Below are 6,818 nucleotides of genomic sequence, written 5' to 3'. Positions count from 1 at the left end.
AGTGGCGTCAGCCACATGCTAATGGCATGCCGGTGGCGTAGCCAGGGCATGGAAGCATGCTAGTATCCGCGACATAGTAGTATGCCAGTGATGTTGCGGTATGGCCAAAGCTAAAAATTGGCTCCGCAGCCAAAGTTAGGGTTTGGCGTCGTGGAGGGATTTGTCGTGGACAAGTCTTGGCGTCGTTGGGAGGATTTGGCCTGGACAAAGCGCCGTGGAGTTAGACCCACATGTGGCATGGCAACATCGCCATGTTGCCACGCCAATCACGTTGCTCTGGGAACGTTGTTAGCTTTGGTAGAAATTTGCTCAAATTAGGGTTTGTCGAAACCCTAATTAGCGCACGTGGCTTGCGGCTGCGGCATGGCGCTATTTTTGTGCAAATGGCGCCATGGCTATGCCAAAGGAACTATGGAAAGTCCATAGTGTGGAAACGACCACAAGGGTAGAAATTGTCGTGGGTGGCTATTTATGGCAGGTTGCCACGAAGTTGGCATGTTACGAGGTTGCATGGCGTGTTGTCAAGGTAGCATGGTATGTCGCCAAGGTAGCATGGCATGGTGCCGAGGTAGCGTGTTGTCATGTTGCCGAAGTATCATGGCATGTTGCTGAGGTAGCATGGTGTGTTGCCAAGGTGCATTTGGCCTTTAATGTATGTTGGCAAATTTTGAGTAACCTGATTGGCCACAAAAGGGGGCCGGCCAAACAAAAGGTGCGACCACACTTTTGGTGAGAGTGTGGAGCTTTTAGGGAGACCTGATTGGTGGATGGAAAGGGGGGGGCAGGTAACATGGGGTCGAACTTGTTCGGAATGCGCGTGGTCATTTAGGGCGACCTGATTGGTCGATGGGAAGTGGGGCCGGCAAGCTAGGGCGTGGCCACACTTCTAGCGCGTTGTGGCAGAAATTTTGACAAGCAAGGTCTGGTATATTGCGCGAGGCGCGAAACCCTAACTTCTGCAAGTTAGTCAGGTTGACTGAATTCTATGTGTCGACACAGAGCTCTTTTAAGTTCGTTGCCAGAGAGCAACATGCTTTTCTGATTGAATACCTTATGCAAAGACCTTATTCTTGATACTAGGAGATTCATGCTACTCTGCTGAGAGTGAACACAAATCGTCATGACATATCAACATTAAGAGTTCAGCCGGGGAACATAGCATAGAAGGCATCCAGAGGAACTTATATTAAGTGAACATGCGTGAGGCGCCAAAATTTACAGAACATCTGGGATTCGCCAGTCTGGATAAATTTCATGTAAATATGTTGAGAGGCTCAAAACATTTGCCAGTGGGGAGGTTAGCACACGTGGCTCTGTTTCCTTGCAGAGTGACGTCACATCAGATGCAAGGTTTTACAATTTTAACCCTAAGCTAAAAACCACCACAACATTAAGTCCCCTGCTTAGCTCGGAACAGTGGCATTGTTGCGAGGTAAGCATAAGATGGTGACATACAAGGATAAAATCGAAACGGAAAATCATGAAGAGATTGTCAGGAAGATCCGGCTAACCTTTTTCGGAAGGTGAAGAGAATATGTGACTCTTGTATTGGCGGCCTCGCGTAAAATTGGCTTGGCATAGGCGGCATTGCAATTTGGTCCGTGAAGCGGTGCTACGGCTGGCTATGGAAAGGTGGATGGAGCTGCTTCGGCTGGCTAAAGGATGACCGCGGAGTGGAAGAGATGGCTGCTGGGTGGGACGCAGGCTGTTGGCGTCGGCTTGGTTGTGTAGCGCCGTCGGCTTGGCTTGGTTTGGCCGTGGAGTCGTGGGCTTGGCTTCGCGTGAGCTAGCTTGGCTTGGATGTGAGTCATTGGCTCGGTATAGCGTGGAGCCGCTGGTGCTGCTAACTTGGGTTTGGCTTGGCCGTGCGTCGTTGGCTTCTGTCCTTGGAGCGATGGAAACTGGTTTCGGAACTTCGGCTACCAAACGGTGATGACGGCGTTACTTACTTGACCGCGGGGCGGGCGGAAAACGACGCTCCGTGGTCAAAACCCTCAACTGTTGAGGAATTTACACGTCTCAACACTAATAGGAAAGGTGTGTTGAGGCAGCATGCCTGGCAACACAGTAGTGAGTGTTGAGGAATTGCACGTCTCAACACTACTAGGAAAGGTGTGTTGAGGCAGTATGACTGGCAACACAGTAGTGAGTGTTGAGGAATTTGCACGTCTCAACACTACTAGGAAAGGTGTGTTGAGGCAGTATGCCTGGCAACACAGTAATGAGTATTGAGGAATTTGCACGTCTCAACACTACTTGGAAAGGTGTGTTGAGGCAGTATGCCTGGCAACACAGTAGTGAGTGTTGAGGAATTTGCACGCCTCAACACTACTAAGAAAGGTTTATTGAGGAAGTATGCCTGGTAACACAGTAGTGAGTGTTGAGGAATTGCACGTCTCAACATTACTAGGAAAGGTGTGTTGAGGCAGTATGCCTGGCAACACAGTAGTTAGTGTTGAGGAATTGCACGTCTCAACACTACTAGGAAAGGTGTATTGAGGCAGCATGCCTGGCAACACAGTAGTGAGTGTTGAGGAATCGCACGTCTCAACACTACTAGGAAAGGTGTGTTGAGGAAGTATTCCTGGCAACACAGTAGTGAGTGTTAAGGAATTGCACGTCTCAATACTACTAGGAAAGGTGTGTTAAGGCAATATGCATGGCAACACAATAGTGAGTGTTGAGAAATTGCACGTCTCAACACTACTAGGAAATGTGTGTTGAGGCAGTATGCCTGGCAACACAGTAGTGAGTGTTGAGGAATTGCACGTCTCAACATTACTAGGAAAAGTGTGTTGAGGCAGTATGCCTGGCAACACACTAGTGAGTGTTGAGGAATTGCACGTCTCAACACTACTAGGAAAGGTGTATTGATGCAGTATGCCTGGAATGACAGTAGTGAGTGTTAAGGAATTGCACGTCTCAACACTGCTAGGAAAGGTGTGTTGAGGCAGTATGCCTGGCATCACAGTAGTGAGTGTTGAGAAATTGCATGTCTCAACACTGCTAGGGAAGGTGTGTTGAGGCAGTATGCCTGGAAACACAGTAGTGAGTGTTGAGGAATTGCACGTCTCAACACTACTAGGAAAGGTGTGTTGAGGAAGTATGCCTGGCAACACAGTAGTGAGTGTTGAGGAATTGAACGTCTCAACACTACTAGGAAAGGTGTGTTGAGACAGTATGCCTGGAAACACAGTAGTGAGTGTTGAGGAATTGCACATCTCAACACTACTAGGAAAGGTTGAGGCAGTATGCCTGGCAACACAGTAGTAACTGTTGAGGAATTGCACGTCTCAACACTACTAGGAAAGGTGTGTTGAGGCAGTATGCCTGGCAACACAAAAGTGAGTGTTGAGGAATTGCACGTATCAACAGTACTAGGAAAGGTGTGTTGAGGCTGTATGCCTGGAAACACAGTAGTGAGTGTTGAGGAATTGCACATCTCAACACTACTAGGAAAGGTTGAGGCAGTATTCCTAGCAACACAGTAGTGAGTGTTGAGGAATTGCACGTCTCAACACTACTAGGAAAGGTGTGTTGAGGCAGTATACCTGGCAACACAGTAGTGAGTGTTGAGGAATTGCATGTCTCAGCACTACTAGGAAAGGTGTGTTGAGGCTGTATGCATGGAAACACAGTAGTGAGTGTTTAGGAATTTGTACGTCTCAACACTAAGATATTTTTAAAACTTATTCAACATGCCTAATAGATATAAAGAATTTAGTTTAAGGATAATTACTTAGCTCTGTCTCCGCTAGGCATGTCCTTCGCGCATGATCCGTCTTTGGATATTTTAGGCTCCCCCATGAGTGAGAAGCATTAGGCGTTAGTGATGACACCAGGATGATGACAGGTTGATAGACGGACAAAAGTCCCCAGGTCTTGGAAGGAAGGAGCGTGGCGTCTACGGCACGATCTTTGGCAGGAAGGAGGCACTGAAGCGGAGCGGCTGATGGAGGGAACGTTTAAGCGGAGCCGCTGCTTGGGAACGTTGAAGCGGAGCCTTGAAACTCTCAGATTCTTGACGATTATAATGTTGAAGTCGGAGACCGCGTCACTCAGCATTTTATCAAACTCGACATCCTTCAAGTGAACAGTGGTTAGGAGTCCCCAGTTCCATATATCAATCTTACTTTCCAGGAGAGGTTGGGGTTTGAGAACGACTTCCCTGGATAGAAATAGCTGCTTTCCTGGTGCAGTGCGGTTGAGGGATGCAAATATGTCTTGACGTTGCGCCTTGGAGAAATATGGACTATCACATAAATGTTTCGTCATAGACGACACGATTTTTTGGGCGAAGTCCCCATAAATCATGCAACTCCTGACGGGAAGAGGGTATCTGTGAACTCAGGATCGTTGCTGATTTCCTTTGCTTCGATTTTGGAGAAGTCGTTCCTGATCTTTACGTGTGATGAAATTGGATTGTTGATTCCGTTCTACTGGGCGTTGAAGAGCAACGCGAGCCTCTTCATCTATAAATGCACGTCCTGCTGAAGTGCCTGCGCCGGATGTTAAAAGTATTCCTTATCATCTCCCTCTTGTGTTGACGTGACTCTTATGGTGGCCGCTCTATTAGTGTCTTGAGGAAAATAGGTATCTCTTTCTGAGTCGAAGCCATGCTTCCTGTTTTTCCATCAAGTCAGCAATGGTAATATGGGGTCGGCTCACCCTGGCTCCTCCAGTCTCTCGTACTGATAATGGAGTAGCAGCGGCTCTGATGACGGTTGGAGATGTCACGTTTGAAGAAACGTTGGGGGCAGCAGCGGCCCTGGCTCTGGTGAATGGAGGTATAACACCTAAAGGAACATTTTCCGCGGTAGAGGATCTGTCTCTGGTAATCGAAGGTGTAACGCCTGAAGAAACATTCTCCACGTTGCTGGTGTTGAAAGGTGGCGTATTAACACTATTGGAAGGAACGCTAACACCGAGGATAATTTCAGCGCCAGTGTTCTCAGGGTTTGTTGCTGATCCAGACTGTTTCCGAGGATGTAATCTCGAGCTGGGAGTTCCACCATGACATGTGCGTGAACTTTGATTTCAACGTTCCCTGGTTCGTTGAGGGTTTCACCGAGATCCAAAGTTGCAGGTTGAGGCGACCGAAGGCCTCTCCGCAGATGTGATCAATCAACAGGAAGCGGAAATCGGAAGGTTGTCCAAAAAGTTGAAGATGAAACAGGCGGCTCTCCAAAGCGCGAAGGAGGTTTTCTCTAAGAAGAGCAAGCCATTGCTGAATGATTTTCCTTGAACATCTTCTGTCTTTTGGACCTATTTTGTTTAAGTTTTTTTTTTTTTTTAAAGGCAAACGAAACCTAGTTTATGGTTTGGTTTTCTGGTTTTTGGATTGATAGATGATTGTTACCTATGAGGGTTTTGGATTATTCTTTGGGATGAATTTTGGAATAATGTCGTTTTGATTATGACTGTTAGTAACATAAATATTCCAGGAGAGTCATGGAACCGTGAATGTTGTATGACGGTAGAAAGTATAGGATGAGATTTATGGGGCTAACATGGCTGTCGGTTTCCAATGTGAAAACCTGAAGTAGTAGATTGTGTACTTTGTCTAATAAGACTTACTCGCTTTTAGGGTCTCCCAACAAAATGGATCTTCCGGTCGTATGTATGAGCTTCTCGAGTGACGCCGTTGTGTCCGTGAGAAGTACCCAGTCATTCCTCATCGTGTGATAACTGGCAACTGAGCCATTAAACCCCGCGCGATCATTTGCTTCTACCATCTTGATGTCTGGATTGAAGAATGAAACTTAGAATTGGAAATTGATATTGTAACCGAGAGATTAATCTCCCACTGTGGTCGCCAATTGTTTGAGGGTGAAAACCGTTTCTGCTGATTTCGGTAATTTCGTGTGTGTGTGGGTGAGAAACGAATCTAAACTCTAAACAATGTACTGCACGGGAGTACTTTTTATTCGAGAGATCAATCTGTACAATCCTGGCCTAAACCAAGAAATGGTCGTTCCAGCTTGCTTCAGTCACAAAGTGAAGGAGAAGGGTTAGTCTTAGGGAGGGAAGCGAAGAAAGTATTGAGACCAGAATAGTTGATTCTGGAAGTGGACGTTTTGTGACTTGTATCGGAAAGTAGAACGGGTAAGCCGAATGGAAAGCTACTAGGTGATTTCTAGATGTTGTGTGTTACCGACCAAAAACCTTGTGTTTTGGTGGAAATAGGTGAGACCTATTTATACAAGTCATAGTGAAACGTACCCTGGTCTCGTAGGAAGTGGAAACGATTGAGTGGTGGAAGAAAAGAGTAATGTGTAACTGCCAGACGTTATGCTTCCATGATGAAGGAAGTAAATTTATGTAACCGCCTGTCATTACTCTTCCATGATGAAGGAAATCAATTGTTTACACCGTTACTTTTCACCACCACTAATTATCCTACTTCATGACACTTTCTTGTAACGGGCGCATTGCACACCGCACGCTGTAAACCGCCAGACCAATACCCTGATGAGCATCCCCCAGTTTGTGACATATTTTGATGTCTCGAGTGTTTTCGTGGAAAACATGTAGCACTTTGCTACATGTGGCAAGTTAAAATCGAGAGGCTTGCGCAGGTAAATAACATGTGATGCTAGGCTCGTATTAGCTAGTCGCCTAAAACTTGTCGCGAGCTTACCGGTTGTGTGGCGAACTTCGATGGCCGAGGTCGCATCTTATGAATAAGGGTAGCCACTGATTGTGGCTACCTCATGTTGGCGCCTGAAAATGGCACAGCGGCATGGCTCGTGCATGCCAGTGGCACGATGGTGCAAGTGGTTCCTGACGTAGCCATGGTCGCTGGGTTTAGGCGGTTG

The sequence above is a fragment of the Papaver somniferum genome, chromosome 7 (genome assembly GCF_003573695.1).
Source record: "Papaver somniferum cultivar HN1 chromosome 7, ASM357369v1, whole genome shotgun sequence".
NCBI lineage: Eukaryota > Viridiplantae > Streptophyta > Magnoliopsida > Ranunculales > Papaveraceae > Papaver > Papaver somniferum.
The sequence above is the reverse complement of the archived record's forward strand: the minus strand, read 5'-3'. Positions refer to the sequence as shown.